Here is a 24,493-nt window from a genome sequence, read left to right on the forward strand (position 1 = left end):
GAGTCCCGTGTTGGGCTCCCTGCGAAGAGCCTGCTTCTCCCTCTGCCTGTGTCTCTGCCTCTCTCTCTCTCTCTCTGTTTCTCATGAATAAATAGAATCTTAAAAAAAAAAAAAAAGAATAATCACAATTTTTGCCACTGTCAGTACAACTCTGTTTTCATTGCCTGGTATTGAGAAATGCTTTTAATTTCTTTTCATGACCATTTGGCCCACTGGTTAGTTTTACAGTTTGCTGCTCTGGGCAATCTGGACAACTTACCATTACTACAGATGCTCTTTGCTTTTCTCCCTTCATACTTTTGTCTATGTGGAATATCATCTCCCATCACCCTAAGACCAAATTGAATGCATGAGTACATGACAGACAAGTTCTTGTCATGGGTCACATTTCATTCCCTATTTACTGTCTAGATGTGAATTGGAAATGAGATTCTGAAGGCCCTTAGTGGTTTGTTTTTTTAAGATGTTATTTATTTATTCATGAGAGACACAGAGAGAGGCAGAGACCCAGGCAGAGGGAGAAGCAGGCTCCATTCAGGGAGCGTGATGCGGAACTCGATCCCAGGACCCTGGGGTCATGTCCTGAGCTGAAGGCAGATGCTCAACCACTGAGCTGCCCTGGTGCCCCGCCCTTAGTTTTGAGTTTACATCACAATTGGAAGGTATGTATGCTTAGGATCAATGTTACAGTGAACATACAGAACTGATGTGTGATTTCTGAGTGATTCCTGATTTTTCACTCTGAGCAGATGAGAAATGGTAAGTGCCTGAGTGATATTTACAAATAACAACTAATGTGATTTCAAAATGCAGTCTCTAAGGGAAGCATATACATTGATTAACAGGAAGTTGTAATCCTCGGACAGTGGTTCTGTACTTTGGCAAGAAACAGTTTCCTTGTGTAAATAGTAACTGTGGACTGTCTATAACTATCCAAGACACTGAGGGTTAATGTGATTTTCACAATACCTTGTAGGCATCATTCCTATTATATGTTTATATGATATGATAGGCCATGACGATGGATTAATTTTAGGTTTCTCTGAAACTAAACATTTTGAAAATGGTAGAAACTGTTCTATTTAGTTGAATGGCACGCTTTATCAACTCTAGCAGTGTTCCTCTTAAGATACCTTTTCAGGGGCACCTGGGTGGCTCAAGTTGGTTAAGCATCTGCCTTCAGCTCAGTCCAGAGTCCAGGCATTGAGCCTTGCATCAGGCTCTCTGCTCAGTGGGGAGTCTGCTTCTCCCTCCCCCTCTCCCTGCCACTCTGCCCACTTGTACTCTCTTTCTCTCTGTCAAATAAAAAAAGAAAAGAAAAGACCTTTTCGGATAGAACTGTTTTTCTTGAAAGAAAAAATAGAAAAGAATGGCTAATTATATGTGTGAGTGCACGTATGCCTTTGTTTCTTGTGTGTTTTTGGAGTGATGTGGTTTGATGTTGGTGTTTCTGCCTTTCTGCAGTTCAATGTGTCAGTGGCATAATATGGGAAGAGTCAAAAAGAGGTTAATTGTAGGAGGAGATTGAACTCAACACACACCTGAATTTCCTCTTGTCCTGAATCCCTTAGGTGGCTGAAAATTCATAAAGATCCAGAGAAAGGAGAAAGAATGTCATTAGCAGGCAAAAAATTAATGAGAATTTTTGCAAATTAGAAAAGGATGCAATCCTGAAAACCTCCAAGCTTGGAGTGACCTAATATATGGAGGAGAGTGAGATGAAGGAACGGTCATCAGAGTAATTAAACAGGAGCTAAATTCAGAAAAACAAACCAGTTCAGCTTTTCCCTTCCCCTACTATATTAAATGACAGGCACAAGTGGAATTCAATGTCAGGATAAGCCTGAAAAGTATTATCAAAATAAATCCTTCAGGGGTCTGTGTGAGAAGAGCAGGTCATGTGGGGATTTGAGACACATACAGACACAGATGGAGAGAAGGGACAGACTGCTCTTCCGGGAGGTTCGGGCTTTGAAGCACCTCTGCCAAAATGCACATCTTCCTAAGCTGGTAAGGGGGTGGAGGGGACAGGTACTGGCCTGCCAGCCCATGCCCAGGGAGCCTTAAGGGACTTGTCCAGTTAACCCACCATAACCATTCATGGTTAACTAAACTAAAAAGCAATCTTACCCTCAAAGTTGAGGCCCGGGGTACTATCAGAACTGTAGAAGTAACCCATGCCAGCTATTAACGGATGATCAACCCATCACCAGCCAGTTGATGAAAAGCCAGAGAGGGACCAAGATCCACTAACAGAATCACTGATCTAAGGTTATAAGGTTTCATCACGGAACAGATGAAAACTTAAATTAAAAAAAAAAACAAAACCTTAAAATATCTTTAGAGAGTCAAGTGGCTATTTTCATTGAAAGAAAAGCAAACAAAGATGAGAGGGAGGGCTAGGAAGAGGGGAAAGAAAAGTCTTCTATTAATATGAGTAATTAGCCCAAATTGATTCTAGAAATAAAAAATCTTATTGGGAAAGCAGAAAAAAAAATCAAGTTGCAAGAGATAAAAAACAGGATGAACATGGCTGAAGGCTGAGTTAGTATTCTAGACAATAAAATGTTGCAAAGTCTGGAGAAAAAAGTGAAGGTGATAGAAAAAAAGGAATGAAAAATTAAAACGCAATACCTTTAACCCATGATGTTAAACACCCACTTAATAGTTCTAGAAAAGCAGAACACAGGAAATGAAAGAGATGAACAGGAAATAGAAGAATTTCCCTTGAGTTGAAGATTTTGAGTCTTCAGATTAATAGTGTCCTTATATAGCTACATCCTAAGGGAATTTCTGGTCTCCCAATTTTAAATTTCCAGAGAGAAAATCAATCAATCAAAAAACCAAACAGATGGCCAAGAAAAGAATAAGAGTCAAATTGTAGTCAGACTTCTAGTTAGCAGCACTAGATGCTGAAGAAGTAGTTTAAGGAGGCTTTTTCTGTCTCTGAGCAGATGGAGAACTCCTCCCCACTTTTATGCCCACTTAGGATAATTTTAGTTTTGGCCCTCTATTTCCCCAAACCTACTGGTCCTCCAATCACCTGTAAAGCTGTTGAAAAGTGTGGATCCGTAAGCCCCATTCCAAGAGATGTGGGTGTATTAGATCCAGGGTGTGGTCTGGGAAATCTGTTTTCTAAAAAAACTCTGTGGTTTGGAAGTAATTGGCTTAGCCCTGAGGGACCCATGATTCAACTCCATTAGCTGTTGGGTCCATGGGGGGCTCCACACCATGACGCGAACTCTAGTCTAGGACTCATTCCTCCTCATTCTAGACCACAGTGTTGACTCAGTGTGCCCTGTCTGAGGCCTTGTGTGTCTCGTGTGGCCAGAACCCAGGCCACGGAAATAACGCTCGTGGCCTCTGCTTTGTTTTAGACTAAACAAGCCGTAGATGACAAACTAACAAAAGATGTGAAACATTTTTGTAAGTCCCAACTCAATTAGAACCTGTTACCATTCATTTCAGACCCACCAATCACTTGAAGCCTTCAATTTCCCAAATAGGATAAAGAGAGAGCTTGGCCAGGGTTTTGTAGTTAAATTGCAGCTATTCCAGTCAGATGGATTTCATTGAGATTAAATTAACTTAAAAATTAAAGATTTGTCAGATCACAGTACGAGATTGTCTTATTCATAGAGAAGCCCCTGGAGCTGCCTTTGAATTTTCTCAAGTTTGTCCTTTAGAGAGAAGGCCTTCTACTGCCCACACCATCAAAGTCACATCAAAGAGCAGCTCCGAGCAGTCGGTTGGACACAGCAGGAGATCAGCAGCCTGAGATGCTGTTTGCTGCACCCAGCCTGAGCAGACCCGAGCCGCCGAGGGCGGCTGGGCCCACCCCTCGGCTCGCACAGTACGGAGGGAGGATCCCGGTTGTCGCCCAGAGCCCAGAGAAGGTACACCCTTCCTCCAGTCGAATGCCCCACTGAGGGGTGGCATGAAACTAAGTAAGGTTTTTTTTTTTGTTTTTGTTTGTTTGTTTGTTTGTTTTTTAACTGCAAAGAGCTGCATTGTGAGGGTTAGGAAGGAAAACGTGTGTGGGTGAAAGTGCACAGTGAATTCCAAGCACCAACCAGAGGAGAAGCATTTACACGAGCGTGATTTTTAGTTATTAAAGCATCGGTGGACTTTTGAAGGCTCTCTCCTTTCTTCCCCATTTGAACTTCTTTTCAGGATTACCCTCCAACACGGCGGCGACGTGGATCCATCACAGAGTGTGATTGCATTTCACCGTGTGGCTCCGTTTCCACCCTCTGACTTCCCTCCATTGTGTTTCTTTGTTCCCTTCCCCTAACCTCCTTTTTAAAATCCTGGCTTTTACTAAAGCCAGTACTAAAGGAGAAGGGGGGGGAAAGGCACAGAACTTGAAACATTTATATAAATCAGTTTTATTAGTAATGATCATCCGTCACAGCTAATCTGAACCTCACTGTCATTGGTTTGTGCGGGTCCTGACCAGCCATTCCACTCCTGTACACTTAATGGTTAAATATTTTTCATTTTCATTTTTTCATCAGAAAACAGGGCTGAAATAAAATTTGGCTCCAAGGAAATGTCTGTGTTCAGCTAAGCATGTGTTGGAATTTCCAAAAGATTATACTCCTCTCAGGTCCAATAAGTTAGAGGGAAATTTTGATTACGGTGCCTGGTACTTGTGGAGAATGTGATTAAAAACTGATTAAAGGCCCTATCAAAAGATGCAGCTGAGATACTGGCTATAATTTCAGGAGTTAATAAAAATCATGATCTCAGTGTTTCTGAATTTCTTTTGAAACTAAAGAATATTTGCTTGACCCGAGGAAATAAAAACCAGCAGAAACTTAGTTTACATAAGAACCTCAAAGACAGCCCTAACCATCAGCTTCTAACAATTGTGTGTCCAGGGAGGAGAGGCCCAACAAGCCTCCTTTAACCTTTACGTACTTGTGGCCTTTATTTTGTGTATGGTAAGCGGTCAGCTTGACATGTGCTGCTTTCTCCTTTTCTTTAAGTGGAAGATGCAGTGAATGCCATCAGGACACTACGGGAATAGAATAGTCTATTCTGAGTCTATTAGGAAGAAAAGGCGACACTTACTTGGTCTTGATTTAGGGAATGATTCATGTATTTTTTTTTTAATAGGGGATTCAAGTTTTCCTGATAAATTTCAAATTAGATCAGCACATTCATTGGCCCATCATCCTGCATATATTTGTCCTAAGATTTCTGATTCTGAAAACTGTTAAGAAACAGTCTGGTCCGCATCTTCCAGGTAACGAGCGGTCACCTTGACCTCGCTCTTGAGAGTCTTGTTACTTGAGACCTTGTATCTGAAAAATGTCTGGAACGGGCAACACTCTTGATGTACAACTCACTCTCTGCATTTTCACTAATTTATCACAAGTGGGTTGGATATCCACAGAAATGTGTTAGAAGGAGTTTTTAAACTGTAGTACTATGTTCTCTTTTGTTGCTCTTATTTTAAAGTCTTTATTGTGTAGAAACAATTTTGAATATGTTGTCACGTTTAATTATTTATGAGATAATAGCAAGTTTACACTACAGTTAAAAAAAAAAAGAAGTGAAGACTAAAATTTCAAAATAGACTTTGCCACATTTTCCACAAGCCTGGCGCTTTTCTTTCTTGTTCCTTTTTTTTTTTTTTTTTTTTTTTTATTGTTGGAAAATGTTTCTGGGGAACCTCAAATGAAACAAACGGCCAGTCACGTTTTAGATATATGTGGAATAAACACGGCTCTTGATTCATGCTCTTAAGAAACAAACCATACTCTGCTTTTGTCATTATTATCATCATCATCATAGTTTCCGTTGAGATTCCAAATCCCCTGAGAGTTTACACACCTTCGGCAGGGTGTGGCTCCGTCTCTGGGGTGTGGGGTCCTGCGAGATCCGTGAAGGCCAGGGCTCAGGAGAAGGGCCCCGGTGTGCGGAGAGTATGGGGCGAAGCCAGCGCTGTGGGGGCAGCCCTGAGCCTGCAGCCCAAGCACCGTGACCGAGGGCTGGGGCAGCCAGATGGGTGGCAGGTGCAGGCCGCGCTGCGGGCATGAGAACCACAACGAGGCCTGGCTGCGCCATCACAGTGGTGAGGCCTCTCTCCTCCCTACAGCCTGTCCTTAACCCCCCTGCAGGACACAGGGTGCCCTTCCGGCCCCGGCCCCTTTGTCTTTCCCCTTCTCCGCGCTGGCCTCCACCTAGGGAGACCTCTCCATTCTCACGCTCCCAGCACCCCCAGTTCTGAATATCTTGCTCCCTATGCTACATGTATCCTTCTCTTCTCTCTAGTTTCTGCAGATCTACTCGATTTTTAAGAACCCAGCTCAAAGGTTATCTCCTTTATGGATGTTTCCCCACCTACACCTCTCCTGCCACCTACTCGCCCCCCCCCCATGCTACTGGATATAGGAGTTAGTCTTTCCCCTGCCTCCTAGAACAATAGGTTCACTTGTCTTTTATAAAGCTAATCACGTGACACCATGCATCTACCCAAATGGGTAAAATAAAAAATAGGGACAACTCTTAAGTGCTGGTGAGAATGCTGAGAAACTTGATCATGCATGCACTGCTGGTGGGAATATACAATGGAGCCGTCATTCTGGAACACGGTTTGGCAGCTTCTTAAATTTAGAGGTTTTAAATCTCTGGCAGATTAAAAAAAAAAAAAATCTGAGCATCAAGCTACTCTATGACACAGCAGTCGTGCTCCTAGGCATTTATCCCAGGGAAATGGAAGTGTATGCTCCCACAAGCACCGGTACATAAATGCTCATTGCAGCTTTATTTGGAGTAGACAAAGGCTGGAATCAGCCCATGTGTCCTTCAACAGGTGAACGGTTAAGCAAACTATTCAGTAAATCCTACTATGAGCTACTACTCAGTAATAAAAAGGAACAACTATTGATAAATGCAGTAACTTGGATGAATCTGTAAGGTATTATGCTTAAGGAAGAAAGAAAAAAGAGCCAATCCTGAAAGATTACATACTGTTCGATTCTATTTGTGCGACATTTTAAAAATGACAATTTTAGAAATGGAGGACAGATGAGTGGCTGCCGGAGGCTAAGAATAGGGGAGGAGGATGGGAGGGAAGTAGGTACAGTTAGTTCTAAACGGGCAGCACAACTCGTGTGGTGATGGGATCATTCAGTGTCTTCACTGTGGTGGTGGATTTGGAACCCACACACGTGATGCAGTTGTATGGAACTCAACACACACACACAAACAAGTACAAGTAAGACAGGAGGATTGTGTCTGTAAATACGCCAGTTTGCTATACTCTAGTTTGGCAAAGTGTTACCACTGGAGGAAGTGAGGCAAAGTATAGGAGAGGTCTCCTTCCATCATGTCTTACAACTAGATATGAATTTACGATAACCTTAATGAAATTTTAAAGAACAAGCAAACCCTGATGACATGGGACGAAAATCGGTCCACATGACTTTATACTTGAGGACAAATACAGTGACATAGACCTTCACACTCCTAACCCCTTGTAGGCTGATGATAGATGCACACTACAGTATTGCTAAATAAATTAATTTTGGAGGACAGAGGAGAGCGAAGCGTCAAAGCTGACATTTCTGCTCTGAAGTACTGGGAAGAGAGTGATATCTTTAATTAAGAGACATGAGTACAACTCAAATGAGTTGAGGTAGATAGGTCTCTCTCTCTCTCTCTCTCTCGTTTTCTCACTCTTTTTTCTTGAAGTGTTGAATTTGAAATCTCAGTGAGATATCCAAAGGGAGGTATCTAGTGGGCAGCTCCCAGTATTTCTATCCTCTCTAGCAATCAAGCTAAACAAATGTTCTAGGTGTGACTCTGTGATTCAAGGTTCCATGTACCTCAGTACATTGCTTGCAAAGGACTTGATTAAGCTTCCATAGTTCATTTACTTCAACACCGGATATTGTACCTCACACCCCAAATTCAAATAAAGTTGCCACGTTCCAAATAGCCTTCTCATTTTATAGCTGCAACCTGTTAATGGATTTTGATCCACAGTTTAAATTCTTAATTCTTTGTCAGAGAGATTATTAGATGTTTTCCCTTAAGCCTGAGTCATCAGGTTTCACTTTTAATTAAAGATCAATTAAAAATGGACACAAGAATATTTGACACGAAATCTAAACATTAGTCAATGGGCAAATATAAATGCAGTTACATGTACTATTGTTATATATCACTTTTAATATCACTTTGTGGGAAACGGTTGACTGTGGTACAGGTTTTAGTATCACAGATCTACAGAGAACTTCAATCATCATCTAGTTCTACGATCACAACAATCTTGAATAGTGGTCAGTGTTCTTCTTGACAATCTGTAAGCACTTATGTTGCATATGCTCCCCTAGTCGTTTCTTGAGTCATATCACCTAACTGTTCATAGGAGTTCTTTCTTAATGTCCAAATGAAATGACTTCTAGCAGAGACCATGTCGTATTCATTTTTGTGCTTCCGCAATCTCTTATTGTGTTAGGCAACAAGACAGTGCCCATATTATGCACTTATTGATTAAATCAGCGGCTTCAAAAATGTTTCAGTTTTATCCTGTTTCCTCACATCTAGGCCTTTAAGGAAAAGAAAAGCCTAAAAGCTCTCCTGATTATGAAGATAAGATAATAATCAAGTCAGCCCTTAGTTTTCTCTTCTCCAAGTTAAGTAACTGGAATTAATTTAACCTTTTCTCATAGAACCTAATCTCCTTTCCTAATTAATCATCCTTACCATTCTCCTTTGAATCCACTTTAGCCTTCATACATCCTTTAAAAATTCATCACCAGTTGGACACTCCATTCCAGTAAGGACCTCATTAACTTAAAATATATCAGCTTGATGACTTAGTGGCTTATGTCCATTATTTGTTACCTGGTTTTTCTTGGGCCACACAACCCTATGACGGTCTCTGCCACATTGTAAGGATTTGATAAGTATTTGTTGAATGACTGAATTTGGTCACATTAATATTTGGTCATGTTGTATGCCTTTCTCTTTGAGAAAAGGGTACCAGGCTGCGTTCCTGTCTGGCCCAATATCTTACAGATGTTAATGAAAACATCTCTTTCTGCTTTTACTCAAAGGGCAAAGGAAACATCCTGTTGACAGCTACAGGTTTTCATAATCGCATCACTGTGACTGAACATGTTTTACGAGGTCTAGATTACCCACCTGATCCTGTCTTCATGATACCTTCATACGAAGAGCCTCATATGGTTGGATTTCTGGTGGGCCCATTACACCAAGCCTGCAGATAGGATTAAGCATGTTTGAATTCTAGTGATCACTGCTAGGCTTACTCTTAACACTTCTGTGCAATATGTAATATCGTATTATATATATTTTTACATAGATATTATTTAGATTTTTAGATTTTTAAATTTATTGAAAAGCAGGAACTGTGTTTCACTCACCTTGTGCCTTGTACAATGACTTGCACACAGTGGGCGCTCAAGTATTTGTTGAACTAAGGGCTCAGTGAGTGAATGCCTTTTTTTTAGCTTATATTAGTTCAGCAAAGGTGGCATATTTAGTTTTACTAAAATAGCAAACAACAAATATTTGTCCATTGATTGAAGCTTCTATTCTTTTGCCATCGATACAGCAAATTTGGCAAGTGTTATCATTTTAGCATTTCTGAGTTCTATTTATTTATTTATTTATTTAATTCATTTATTTTTTTATTTTTTTCTGAGTTCTATTTAACTTATAGTCTGTCATTATATCAAATGGATGTTCGGTACTTTCCCAGTGTTTCCTAAACTGGGAGTTGACCCGTAGGGAGATCATGGGCTGTTACCAGGAAGTCACAGAGACAGCAGCCCCAGTGCCCTGACTAGCTGCTTGGGGAAGAGGCAGTGAACTGTGGGTGACCCAGCATTCTCCACCTACTGCCTCCCCTCGGGCACTTCCTCCTTTCAGATTTGATGTGATACTGAGAGGGAGACCAGAGCTACTGCAGGATCCGTAAGATGAAAAGCAAACTTACTTTTTTGGGGACAGTTGATATGAGTCATGGAAAACCCAGGGGAGTTCACAGGATGAAAAAGTTTATGAAGTCCTGGGGTGACCTCAGGCTGATGCTAATTGAATTCCCTTGACAAAGGATCTTAAATGATCTAGAGCAGTTACTGTTTTTAAATGAGAGCAGGGAAAACAGTTTTCCCAGGGTGTTTCATTGGAGACCAAAAGGTCACTCAGATTCTGTGGTTACAGTCACGTGCACATCAGTCTTTGGATTAAGTGAGAGCTCAGTCCAAGGGATCTGGAATTAGAAGACTCGGGTTTGGCTTCGTAACTATATCATTCTTATTAGCTGAGAACAGTGTGATTTCACTTTAGCACCGAGGCTTAAAATATGTCAAGCAAAACATTTGCATTTCTATTGTCTTTAGCAGAAGTTCAAGATAATTCTATACATCTACAGTCTGTAAATGGCAGCAGACTTGATTTATCATTGACTATAGACTATAGACTATAGACTGATGTCTAAGTACCTTAATACCTCAACCTCAATATAACGTAGACATTTTACCTTCAGCATGCCAATATTGAACTATATCCTCAGAACTCCTTACTTCCCTATATTCCTTGCCTCCTTTGACACTCCCCAGCTCCTGTGATCTCCATGTCTTTGTCCTTCCACTGTTAAAATCCATGACCGTCTACTCTCCTTAAAATTGTTGCCCAGAAACTTTCTCGGTGTTTCTTCTCTTTCATTGAGGATTCTAGGTAGATTCTTGCTCACAGTCTCTCCTCCCCTAGCCCCACTATCTATCTGACTTACTTCAGTGTCCGTGTACATGAGTGTGGCAAATGCCATTGGTTGCCTACCCCAAAACCATCATCAACTGTTATGTTTTCTTCCCAGACAAATGAAATCTGCCTTTGTTCATGTGGGAATGTCCTTAGTTCCAGAAAATGAACAGAGCACAAAATACCGGTGTTTTCTAATTTGCTGATTACTCTGTGGCTCATTTTAATATGCAACCAGGCATGACAGCCATGGCTCCAAACCCATCACAGCAATCTCAGTTCCCTTTGTGATTGTCCAAGGATGCTCATGCAACCCAGTTGGGGAATTTCTACTAAAGTTTTCTGGGAAAGCTTTGCTTTCATGATTAAAAAAAAAAAAAAGAATTTTATAAGAAAAAGTCTTCTTGCCCTTTACTTTCCTTCTTTTTTGGATGCTTTCCGATGAGGATGCTTTTAGCTGTTGTAGCCATCTGGAAACTCTGAAGTGGTAAGTCAACCTGCTGAGGATAGCAAGATACAAAAGGGTAAATAAAGATCCTGGATCTCTGATGCTACTGTTGAATCTGTAAACCTGAAACCTGGCTAATTCTGGAATTTAAGTTAGGAAAGCATAAATATTACTATGTTAAAAATCACTATCAGGTCTTTTTTTTTTTTTTTTCCAGTGGGCTCCATGCCCAATGTGGGGCTTGAATTCACGACCTTGAGATCAAGAGTTGTATGCTTTAATGAAGTCATATATTTTGCTAAAAGCATGTTTATGATAGGGTGCCCCATCTAACTTCCTAGAGGCCAAAACTGGAGGTCAAAAAACTTTCTGTAAGGGTCAGATGACAAATGTTTTAGGCTTTGTGAGCCATATACCATCTGTTGTAATTACTCAGTGCTGCCATTATAGCACAAATGCAGCCAGAGACGACACATAAACAAATGAGTGTGGCTGTGTTCCAATAAATTGTTACCTGTACAAATAAGCAGACAACCAGATTTGACCCATGGGCTATACTTTGGGGACCCCTGTCCTATATCTTCATTAAAAAGTGGCAGGGTATGAGCTTCTAGAGGGCTAACTACATCTTTTGATATTTCTTGGGCAAGAAAAGATTAGCACCCTTTTGTGGTGCAGTGTAAGAAATTACTACAGAACTGGGGATTAAGTACTGAGGATGCAAACAGGTGGATTACCTGGACTCAAAAGGTAAGAGAAAGGATTGTGTGGAGATGAGAACCTTAGGGTCCCACAGAGGTTTTACATGGTCATTATAATTCCAGAGATCTTTGTGTCATGTGAGTGGAGAGAAGGAGACATTACCTATATCACCAAAAGGTTTATGGGATTTCCTGAAGCATCAAAATCTATTTTGACTAAGAACTTCAACATTTGTTATTTGGAGAGAGAAAACTCTCCTGGGATGTATAAATGATAGTGAGAGGACAGAAGGTGTGGGTGAGAATCTGATTTATCAGGTTGGGCTTCTGTGGGTCTCCTACTGAATGCACAGACTTCCTTCCAGACAATTTTTGCCATAAGATCTGGTGTTCCTTTGATAGAGGCACCAGCTTGCTTTAACTTACCAATTCACACATATTTTAGAGGAAACCTAACAGGTGCTACCTGACTTGTACAAAGAACTTTTGCTGAGATATGGTGGAGGGACTCAGCTCTGTGCTGTCGGATTTTCTGAGGTTTCTAGATGCACAGTGAGACTCATTAGGGTTCCTAGTGGAAGAAAAGGAGCCCCTTCTTCAGGTCTGTAAATCCTCCACAACTGTCCAAATAAATTGGGTGAGATTGCTTTTCTCCCCTACGCTACCTTAAGGCTATCATTGCTTATTTAAATTTGAATCCATTTGTATAAAAATCATGGAAACACAATGATTACCTTTAGGGAGAAGAAATAGGAGGTTTGCGGAAGGAAGTCAGGAAGTCTTAGTTTCTTTTGGGGAATCCTTGTATAATATATGGAAATTCCATCTGCCTGTATTACTTTATCCAAAAAAATGTTTTAATTTTTTATTTTGAAAACCACTGGGTGTGTCTGTGTCAGGTAGGGTTGGCAGGTGAAGGTAGGAAGGTACACTGCAAAATTCATTTCAGATCCTGATCCCTGCAAGGAACAACTCTGCATTCTTACACATTTAGCTGTGGTCAATGTTTGGGATTATTTACAAAACAATGCACATATTGTGCTTTGCCTATTCACACAAGCTTCAACATAAATACTGCTAAAACTACAAGCCACAGATCTGTGAATCTCATCCATTGAGATTCAATAGCTTGGTAACATCAACCCCAATAAAAGTGGTGAGGGAGCATGAACAAATAAAAGTTATAAAGAAGAAAGAATAAGTTTTGAGGTAGGAAAGTTATGGAGTTGATGTTGAGCCAATTAGTAATGGAAGAGAATTAAGAATCTGTCCCCCCGTAGAACTGGCAGTTACACGATGTGATGGCGGTGTTGGCTCATGCTACAGTGGTAACCGTTTTCCTGCACAGTTATACCTTGAGGATATTGCAAGTTTGCTTCCCAGCCACTGCAATAAAGTGAATGTCACAATAAGAGTCAAATGAATTTTTTGGTCTCCCACTGCATATAAAAGTTAATGTTTAAAAAAAAAAGTTAATGTTTATACTATACTGTAGTCTGTTAAGTATGCAGTAGGATTATATCTTTAAAAAACAATCTACATACCTTAATTTAAAAATACTTTATTGCTAAAAATTTCTCATCATCAGCTGAACTTTCAGCGGGTTGTAAATCTTTTGTTGGTGGAGGGTCTTGCCTTGACATTGACGTCGGCTGAGTGCTCGGGGTGGTGGCTGCTTGGGAGTGGAGTGGCGGTAGATGCTTCTTAAAGTAAGACAACAATGAAGTTTGCTACCTTGATTGATTCTTCCTTTCATGAATGATTTCTCTGTAGCACGTGATGTTGTTTGATAGCATTTTACCCACAGTAGAACTTCTTTCAAAATTGGAGCCAATCCTCTAAAACCCTGCTGTTGCTTTATCAACTAAGTTTATGTAATATTCTATATCCTTTGTTGTCATTTCAACAATCTTCACCAGGAAGATGGTGGTGAATCTAATCTATCAGGATTAGATTCCATCTCAAGAAACCACTTTCTCCTCCATGAGAAGCAACTCCCCATCTGTTAAAGTTTTATCCTGAAGTTATAGCAATTCAAATATGATAATAATGAAAAATTTGAAATATTGTGAGAATTACCGAATTGTGACACACAGACGTGAAGTGATCAAATGCTGTTAGAAAAATGGTGCTGATAGACTTGTTCATAGCAGAGTTGCTACAAACCTTTGATTTGTAAAAAACTCAATTATCTGCAGAGTATGATAAAGCAAGGCCCAGTACGATGAGGTGTGCCTATATATATGTATCAAATCGACACATTGTACGTCTTAAATTTGCAGAATGTTATATGTCAATTATATGCCAGTAAAGCTGAAAGAAAAAAGAATCAGTACCAAAAGAAAAAGAGATATAGAGAGTAATTGAATCTCTTCAATAGTATTGCCATTACAGGGAAAATGTGTGGACTTTGCTGCAGAAGTCCCTAGAGCTTCCCCCAGTGCAACTCCTGTCTTTGTGGGATTCACTTGTTTCTGTTCTTGGATTCCCATGAGCTATCTGTTTTGTTTCTTTTTATAATTAACCCACTTTCCTTGACTTAGCATAAGTGAATCTGTGTTCTTTCTTTCCAAAAAAACTTAAACTAATTGAAATTCCTGCTCTGGACTTTAGTCATTTTCTCCCAAATAGAGAATCTCTAGCTAGAGAGGCTGGGATGACATAATCACCCTTAATGGATACACCATGAATCTTAAATTCATCATCTCTCATTGATGGAAAGTATATAAAACAACTCCAATACCCAAATGATATTTCAAGATCAAAAAGTAAAAAGCGCAAATGATATTATAGATTGAATAGAAGAGACCGAGTATGTGTGGGAGGGAGAGGTCACTGAGTATAAGAGGAAAGGACAAAGAATCAGCCAGGGTCAACCCTGAGAGAGATTGAAAATAGGAGAAAAATGTCTTTCTCTGTCCATGTCTCTCCCTACCCTTTCCAGGCACACATCTTGCATTTGGTTTCTACTACTTGTGGCTTCCACACCCAGTGTTGTTTGAGTTGCCATTGTTATAAAAAATCTTTCTTCAAGCACACCTTGTCTTCATCAAGAAATCAAGAAAATGGAAAGATCTCAAATAAACAATCTAACTACAACCCAAATTTCTAGTGCTCAAGGAATTCGAAAAAGAAGAAAAACCCCAAAGTAGCAAATGTAAGGAAATAATAAAGAGGAGAAATAAATGAAACAGAGAAAACAGAAAAACCATAGAAAAGATTGATAAAACTAAGAGTTTTGGTTCTTGGAAAAGATAAACACAATTAACATATCTTTAGTGACACCTTATTTTATTCCAGGGTTGAGATGCCTACCTGTCCCTGAAAGGTAATGTAATGAAGCAGCAGGGGACAGAGTTTCTTGCTTATGTAAGGTATTTTTCACTTCCACAAAAATGCACATCCTGTTTCAGTGAAGGCAGCTAACTGCTGTAACAAACAGCCCTCAAATCTCAGGGACTTCATAGAATATGCATTTCTCACGCATGATACAGAGCAGAGTATGAGCGGGAGCTCTGTTCCACACTGTCATTCAGGGATCCAGTCCACTTCTCCTCTGTGGCTCTGGCATCCCACAGTCCTCCACTGAATCATTTGCATTTGACGAGAAGAGAAAGTATTAAGAAAGAGCATCCATTTAAAACACTTTCAACCCCAGTGATACGTCGTCACTCGTTCACATTCTGCTCACAGGAAGACCAGGAACTGTAGAGCCCAGAAAGCAAAGAAGAGCTCAGCTATTAGTGAATATCAGAAATCTCTACTATGAACTTTCCCCCATATTTTGGAAATGTCCTACCTGGTCAGCATCTTGTTTCCCACTCTTAGATAGATATAATCAATAAGAAATATTTCTCGATGACAGAAAAGCCCAGGCAGTGGTAAATGACAACTGACATTGTTCTTAGTTGATAGGACAGTGAGAGGTAAGGGCAAGAGCTGTGGCAGACAGAACACATGCCCCGTCTAATAAGAGTAGCCGTTGCTCAGCTTTGACTGGTTGTTAGCATTAGGAAATGTTCACTAAGTTTTTCTAGGTCTTCTGATTTTTCAGATGAAGAGCCTGGATTTGTATGAGAAATATAATCTCAATTATAAAATAAAAACTGCTCATTTCTGTTTCTGGTAATTTATGAAGTGACTCATTTTTCCTCCTACTTCCTACTTATTGCCCTTGACTCTATTAAGGTTTTATCTAATACAAATATAAGAGTCTACCCATAGGTATTGGCATCATAACAGAAGGTTCTTGAAAACACAAAATCAAAACAATCTAAAGGAATGAATTTCTAACTATACAATTTTAGATGGAACTGTTAAGGATATTTTTCAGTAAGGACATTGCCCCACAGCCTGCCAATCACATCTTGTGGGTGACGTCTGTGTTATCTGGGTTGTGTTGTGTTGTGTTGGAAAAAACCTGTAGTTCTGTAAGCATTAAGGTGTTCTATCGCCATCCTCTGATGACCTAACCGACTTTGTGTTTAAATCTCTAAAATGAGTTAGAATGTCCTTGCCACTCTTTGGCGTCCTTGCCAATGTTACTTGGCGAGTTTCAGCGCTGTGAGCAGGGACTGGCACTGTTACAGATTGATCTGTTTCCCCCAAATTCGCATGTTGAAGGCTAATCCTCGAGGTGACTGTATTTTAAGATATGGCCTATGAGGATAAAGGTTGGGTGAGGTCATAGGGTGGGGCCCTAATCCTAAGGACTTAGTGCCTGAGAAGACAGGAAGAGATGCTACAGCTCACTCACTTACTTGTGCTCATATTCCCTCGCTCTCGCTCTCCATGGGTGCACAGAAGTCTATGTGAAGACACGGTGACAAGGAAACTGCCCATGAGCCAGGAAGAGAGGTTTCACTAGAAACCAACCCTACTGGCCCCTCGATCATGGACTTCCAGCCTCCAGAACTACGAGACAATACATTCCTGTTGCTGCAGCTGCCCGTCTGGGATATTTTGTTACGTCCACCTGGGCACACCTTACCTGTGGCCTCAGAGTGTTATTGGGCTCTCATGAACATTTAACTTACTTTGGGAAATACATGCAGAAATATTAGAACTGAAGCGATGGAGTTATTCTAAGGATACACTGAGCCTCCAGGTGAATCTCTCCTAACCCAGGGCTTTTAAAATGTGTATTGAAGTGTTTTAAACAGGCGTGCATTCTCCACTTTACCACAGGGCCCAGTGCTCCCTTGCTATCACTCATGGCCCCCTCCGTGCTTTTTTTTTTTTTTTCTTATTAATCCCTAGAGGCATCCGTGTGACCTGGAATGAGCTGAGGCGTGGTGAAGAGGTATTGGGAGGAGGCGAGAGAAGGGGTAAGTAAATCAATGAGAGGTAGGAGGCAAGACAGCTAAGAACCTGGGCCTGGGAAGAAGGAGTGTAAGGAAGGAGGAAACCAGGCACCAGTATCGTACACAAGAAAAGGCCAGTCCAGCCAGGGCTGAAAGGACACCTCCGGATTAGCAGGTAGGTTGCAGAACCATCTCCTGGCTTACGTGACAATCCTTCCCTTCTCTCATGTTGGTAGATCCTAGAGCCCGATGTCCACAACTGAGACTATAAAACTGCCAGATACTTGCCTCCCAGCATCCCTTGCAGCTAGGGATGCTGCGAAAACACACTTTCCCTGAGACATGAAGGGAAATGTGGCTGATTTCTCGCCTCATGTAAAGAGAAAAATGGATCAGCAGTGTTCCTGTTCCATTCTTTCTCACTTGGTGCAGTTGGGTGAGGGAGTACAGCTATCTCACTGAGCATCATGAGGCAACTGGCTGGCGGAAAGAAGCCAACATGTAGGAAAGAAGGGAACAGAAAGATGGAAAGAGGTTGGGCCCCTGAGCTACTGAACAAATACCAGGCCTGCCCAGCCTCAGGCTCCCTGGCTGTCTGAAAAAAGCAAAACAAACACAAGAACAAAACAACAGAAACCCTTTATTCAGGCTACTTTCTGTCGGGGATCCTGCCAGCGGTATCCCAAAACATCTTAGCTGGTACGCTCCGTGAGAACGCGTCCAGCAGAGTGGGGAAGGGAAGTGACAGCTGTCGTTGAGGTTCAGTTACACGGAACGTGAAGGAAAGAAACAATGGCTTGGTTGTGAAGAAAGGTGGAGAAAGAGGAGATTAAACCTACAACTTTCTTCTATAAGAAGGTATATGTGAGGGTGAAGGGTGTAGACTCTGGATCCAGAAAGACGCTGGCTTAGATCTCAGTGCTACCATTTGCTAGTTGTGAACTGGCTGTTTGACCTCCCGGGGCCTCCCCGTCCTTACCTGTAAGGTGGGGGTACAGTAGAGCCCACTGAGGACCGTTGCTGCAGGGCTTACGTGAGTCCAGGTAGGTGCGCCTCTTAGCCAGGGCCCGGCAAGTGTTCACTACACGTTAGCTGCGGCTTAGACCGTCCCTGATCTATAGCCTTCTTGCACATCTCCCTCCGGGTTGCCCCGTCCACACCTCGAGCCCCTGGCGTCTGCTCTCCCTCTCCTTCCCACCATATGCTCTTCATTTTTGCTAATTAGGAAAATGTCTTGGATGTAGCAGAAAGACATGTGGCATGCTGTGTGAAACTGGATGTTTGGGCTTGGATAGATTTAATTCACAGAGTATGCTATGTGCTGTCTGCTTATCCAAGGAACCCAATAAAAGCTGATCTCATCCTACTGATTGAATTTGCTGACACGCTTATCATTTCCTTTTACAGTTTTTATGGTCCAGAATGATTCCATTGCCAGCATCTTCTGATAGAAGGAATTAACTTTTCCAGGCAGTGCAATCATGCTATTTATTAAAAGAAGCATTGGACAATCCGAATGGACTTCAGAGCTGTGTCCTGAGCCATCTGGCCAACTCTCGGGCAAGAAACTTCTTTGTTCTTTAGAGACCAAGCTTTTTCCCCAAGCGCTAACAGAATTGAAATGGAAGAAGTTGGAATTATTCGTCTTTGGTACGTAAAGAATAGCTTACTATTTATGCATACGAAAGGACATTTTTAAAGGAAGGAAGCAATTAGAGGATGTTTTGTCCCCGCCTCAGTGACCTCTCCATTTTAACCTTAGTCTTTTTACATGAGGGCTGTTTTTATGTTGTGTTTATGAACCCGTGTCCGTGAATACAAACCCTTTGTGTATTTCATTCATTTATTCAATATTTGCTGACTGCCTCTGTGATCCAGCATTGTTTTAGGGGTTGTGATACTGTGAGGTTCCTGCTCCCAGGAGACTGAGCCCTGGGCTTGGGGTGCATGTTAAGGACAGACCTGGGTCGAAGGCACTTGGGGCGCAACAAAGGAGAACGCTGCAGGAAACAAATGGCAAAATTGTTCTGAAGGGAACACTGGATGTGGAACCTAAATTTCCTGAAGCATCAAGGATGCCATAAAACAAACATCAGTTTTTCGATCATGCTTCTAACTACATTTTTCATTATAGCATTGAGATATTCAGAGCTCCTATTCAAATCAGAAGCTGTTACACAATGTTTTCTGAATGAAGGCAGTAATGATTCCTTATAATATGGTTTATTATATGAAATTAGTTAAATCTTAGGCCTCAAAACATAATATGCACCATAAAATCCTGATATAACATAGTTAATCTATACTTGGGGGGTTAGCCCAGTTCCCCTCAGTTATCATTATAAAAAGGTTTCACTCCAACTAGAAGAAAGAGCAGCTTAATTTGTAAAAGAATTCTATATGCTGCTGCCTTAGCTAAACAAAGACAGAAAAAGCAGGAGGATGGAATGTGGATTTGGTGAAATGCTGGCATAGAATGCAAAGCAGCAGTGAGTCCTCAGTAGAAACGCATTTCAGTCTAATAATTGCAGGTGAAATTAACTATTTTGGGGGAAGAATAAGAGGAATGAATCAATTCTATTTCAGGTTAGCATTTTGATGTGAGGTGTTAAGCATTTGTAATTCCAAGTTAAGAAACACAAAATGTGGCATTTTTCATTTTGGATATGAATTTCTATGTTTATGGATACTGTTTCTATATGTATTATGCATTTTTTTTTAGTATAACCATTTTCCTTCTCAAACACTTTTTTTTTTTTAGAACTACATCCCTTCCTGAACTACCCTGCATCCCTTGCATCAGTCCCTAGGCTTCCCGAAGGAATCTCCATGTTAATCTACTGATCCTTTGCCCTAGCCACAATGTCCTTTTTAGGGATTTTAGAAATGGGCGTAAAGCCCATTCTGCCCCTCTGGCTCTGAATTGCTGAGGCTGTAGATTAGGTACTGGGGCAGTGTTAGCACCCATATTTCTTACTGTGTGGTGTGGTCTACAGAGTCCAAGATAAGATGAAGCACAAGCCCAGAAGAGCAGGAGGACAGACAACAAAAGTTCTTGGTTCCAGTTGTTCCCAGGTTCAGTGCCAGGTTTCTGTCTGTGAATTGTGTAAGACACTCCACTATCCTGATTTCCCCTTTTTTATTAAACTAGTTCAAGTTGGGTTTCTATCACATGCAACCAAGCAATTCCTGACTGATGCAGTCACCCTCCCTGCTGCCCTATATGAGCTCTTCAATTAACTTGGGCTCTACATCCTATTTTCTTTTCTTCTTCTTTTTTTTTTAAGATTTTATTTTTAACTAATCTCTACACCCAACTTGGGGCTCAAACTTATAACCCTGAGATCAAGAGTCACATGCTCTACCAACTGAGCCAGGTGCCCCTATCATCCTACTTTCTAAACCTCTCTTGTGTTCCTGCCTTCACACCTCTGCAGTGTGATCTTCACCATTCTCACCCCCTGTGGAAGCCCCATCCTTACCAGCATCCAGTGCAAATCCTACACACCCTGTGCATCTTTCCCTGACTACGCAGGCCTTCTCTCTATGCTCACAACTCACATAGCCTTTGTTCTCACTATATACTCACTGGCACTTTCATTTCTCCCAAACTAGGCTAAACTCTTTGAGCACTGAGACAATCTATCCTACCTTTGTGTCTCTCCAGGGCCTTAAACATTGTAAGTGTTTAGTTTTGATAGAGATGATCTTGCCAGCCATGATTTTATAGCTAGATGATAATCCTGAAGATATAATTTAAATGGAAAATTGACTTAAACATAATGAACTCATGTTAGCTGAGTAACTATTTTAGGATTAGTTGACATTGAACAGCGATAGTTCTTATAGTGATGACCTCTATAGAGAGATACTGTTGTACTGTTGTATAACTGTATGTACACACCCTGTTTGGCAAGGAGGATGTGTTTTGGGAAACAGAACTGCTAACAATGTTATGCAGGTTGTTACAGCACAGCTGTCAAGACCGTGCATTCCTGGCACTTTATGTTGACAGTACCTCTTCTATTCTCTTCAAATGACTTGAAGTCATGACATACTTCTGGCCCAATTTTTTTTCTAGGTGTTTTTCAAACAACAGCAGGTCAATTATCCCAGGCTACAGAGATATTTATGATGCCATTCTAATGTCACTGTATTTCCACAATCCTGGAATTGTGTACTGAGCTTCACTCTCTGTTTTCACATCTATTTCTTTGAAGGTAACACCAGCTGCCTTACAACTAGTATAATTATAGCATCCAGCATGTCATTTTCCTTGCTTTCTTTGGGGCATGTCCAACTCTATCACTTGCAAACATTATGTTAGCCATTAAGAAGAAAAATTCTTGACCAGACCCAAAATAATTGGCAGAAATAAAGAGCATGGAAAGTGGATACTCTGCAGAACATGCTTGTTGTAGGAAAGCAAGGCAGCATACTCAGAGGCAGTGGTTTTTGCAGGATGTGTCCCAGCTCTTGTTGGTTGAGTGCCTGCAAGTACAGCTAGCGCTCATAGCATGGCAGGTGTGTTCAGTAATAGAGAACCAAAATGGAGACTACACATATATTAATACATGTGTATGTGATTTGGGAAAATACTTCAGAAACAAATTGCTTTATAAAATTTTGGGACAAATAAATAGCATTAAACCTGGTAACTTAGATAGAAAAAGGAGAACTTAAATGCAGATATGTACTCAACTTACACATATGGCTTCTTTGCTAACTACAAATGCAGGATTCAAAACTCAGGACTTTGATATAGATTTGTGAAAAGAAATAGAAGGAGAGAGGTCCTGAAAGGTGACAGTAGATGACAAAAATAACAGACCATTAGTCGTAATACCAAGGCAGTTATAAACCAGAGCTGGGATGACCGTTATTCTGGTTAATGAAGACAACAAGGTGGAGAATGACCTCTGGATAAACACCATAGGGGGAAATGTGAGAAAGGTCTCAGTCCCAGGGCTTGGTTAGAGACTTGTTGGAATTGCTTTCCCAGGAGGCAAGACTTCTGAGGGGCAAATAAAATATGCTCTCATGAAAACCCAGACAAGCCTCCATCCTGGTCAAATGACTCTGGCCATCTGTATTATTAAAAATAGCTTTGGTTAACTCAGAAATGTGGAGAAGCATTTTTTTTTTTCTTAAAAAAGCTAATGCCTACAAGTATGACATGTGGATAAAAGCTAGCAGGCCATTGTAGGTCCTTTGGATTTCATCTTAATAAGAAGTTCCAACCTTAATTTAAAAAACTTTTTTTTGCTATGCAGGACAAATTATAAATTAAGATTTCAGCTTCTGGCACTGCAAGATCAGAAGAAATGCTGAGGGCTACATTTTTTGAGAAATGAGTACAGTAAAATACAGAGGAAAGAAGCCTCTCTTCCTGTTGTGTTCTTGAGATGACAGCATAACATGGTCACATCCCATTTAATTCCTACCTAATTCAAGGCTTTCCTCCCCAGTAGAGCCAGTGTCATGGGTGTGCAAGCCTTATAGTGCCACATGACTTTGTTCCCAGAAGAGACCCTGTGCTTATTTTAATGTTTTACTGTTGCTGTTTGGGCATGCTTGGTAATTTTCCCTTTGAACTTGTGTTTTGTAAGTGGAGTCTGATGGGATAAGGAGTGTGCATGTGAACAGGAGGTTACTCCAGGGGTGTGTACTAGAGGGCACAGACCTGCAGATTCCAGGGGCTGCAGGCAGCAGTGTATACATGGAGCATTCCCCAGCACACACACACAGAAGCCTGGGGTGATCCAAGATGCCAAAGGACCCCAAGGAGGCAGCTGTGGCTGGACCTGGGTCTAGATTGGTGGTGGCAACAAGAGCACTGGTGGCCTTGGGAAAGAGAAGTATATGGCAGGAGCCAGTACTGGGACCCAGGTTGTAACACTGGCTCGGTGGTCCATCTCAGAAGCTGGGCCCTAGAGCTTCTGCACAAACATTAATTCTGTAGATGGAGCATGGGTAGAGGAAATGCTGGCACCAAGGAAGTAAATTTTGTTTGTAAATCATTACAAAATAAAAGCATACACAGGGATATTGCTGAAAGCACATAAGAGAGTTGTCACTTTTCAAAGAGTTTAGAATTTATGCAACATTATGAAACAAATATCCATAGGCTTATAAATAGAAATTAAATTTAAAGATTGTCCCATTAAGGGCACCTCGATGGCTCAGTTAGTTAAGCATCTGACTCTTGATTTTCGTTCAGGTCATGATCTCAGGGTTGTGAAATAGAGCCCCATGTTAGGCTCCATGCTGGGTTTGGAGCCTGTTCAGTATTCTCTCTCTCTCTCTGCCCCTCCCCACTTCTCTCCCTCCGGGGAAAATAAAAACACCATCCTACTAGATGGAAAAGAATACTGTTTTCATATGAAGCTTCAGATGAGTCGGTTACTAATGAAGGTGACAATTCTAAAACTGATTTTTCCTTTTAACTGAAAATACAGTAGAGGCGTCTGAGGAATGATGGCTGAGTAGGAGGACCTACTCTTTGTCCCATGTTTACCACAAGATATCATCCTCATTTAAATCAATAATATGGAGAGTGATCAGAAGATTGATAGATCAAACTCCACAACTAAATATAAAGAAGCTGCATCTGAAAGCTTGGGAAGGACAGAAAGGCAGAGGGAGCTGCCTGTAGGAGGGAGACAACTGCACACATGGAAAAGGCAGAAAAATGTGTCCTTATACCAGGGAGCTCACATGGGGAAGACTATTTCCCATAAAAAAACAGAGGGACTAAATTCTGTGTTTGTAAAAACCAGTGGGACTTGGAATTGGAGCTTTAAAAGTCAGCTGACTGAGCACTGGGTGAGCTGGGGCGGGTGGGGAGGGAGGCAGGTGACAGCTTGATCCCACCCTTAAAGAGACAGCAGCCTGAGCAGAGAGGCAACATAAAAACAACTCTTGGGGCAAATGGGAGATAAATTTGTTCATATGGATTTCAGAGCATGGTGGGGCACTTCTGTGAAAATGAGGGAGCTGCCTGGCACCATTCCCCCGCCCCCCCCCCCCGCCCCTCAGCATAAACATAGAGCCACCTGTGGGAAGCAGGGCTACACAAATACTTGGTATGTAACCAGCTAGCTGTGTTCCAGTCCCCCAAGTTCTCCTGAGGACTCCTCCACTCCAAGCCTGCCAGCTTCTGCCCTGGGCTCAGGGCATATTTTGCCAGCATACTTACCCCACCCAGCTGTCAGCTGCACAGCTGCCACTGCACTGTGCCCAGTGGCACTCCCCCAACTGCCCCAGCATGCAGCTCCCAGGCACTGTAGCACTTC

At 41.3% G+C, this 24,493-nt stretch overlaps 1 long non-coding RNA gene across 2 annotated transcripts in view; it reads left to right on the top strand.

Annotated features, from left to right (window-relative positions):
* Positions 1-615: 615 nt before the first annotated feature.
* The window catches only part of LOC140611231 (uncharacterized), a 74,804-nt gene continuing 50,926 nt past the window's right edge, over positions 616-24,493 (top strand). Inside the window, exons 1-6 of one of the 2 annotated variants that reach the window (XR_012012521.1) lie at positions 621-759; positions 3,675-3,896; positions 17,155-17,222; positions 18,606-18,848; positions 21,280-21,418; positions 22,472-22,577. This is a non-coding gene — a long non-coding RNA (uncharacterized lncRNA). Of the gene's footprint in view, positions 760-3,674; positions 3,897-17,154; positions 17,223-18,605; positions 18,849-21,279; positions 21,419-22,471; positions 22,578-24,493 lie in introns of those variants that run through there. The other variant, XR_012012520.1, reaches the window with a different exon arrangement.

This window comes from Canis lupus, chromosome 2, assembly GCF_048164855.1.
Source record: "Canis lupus baileyi chromosome 2, mCanLup2.hap1, whole genome shotgun sequence".
In the NCBI taxonomy this organism is placed as follows: domain Eukaryota; kingdom Metazoa; phylum Chordata; class Mammalia; order Carnivora; family Canidae; genus Canis; species Canis lupus.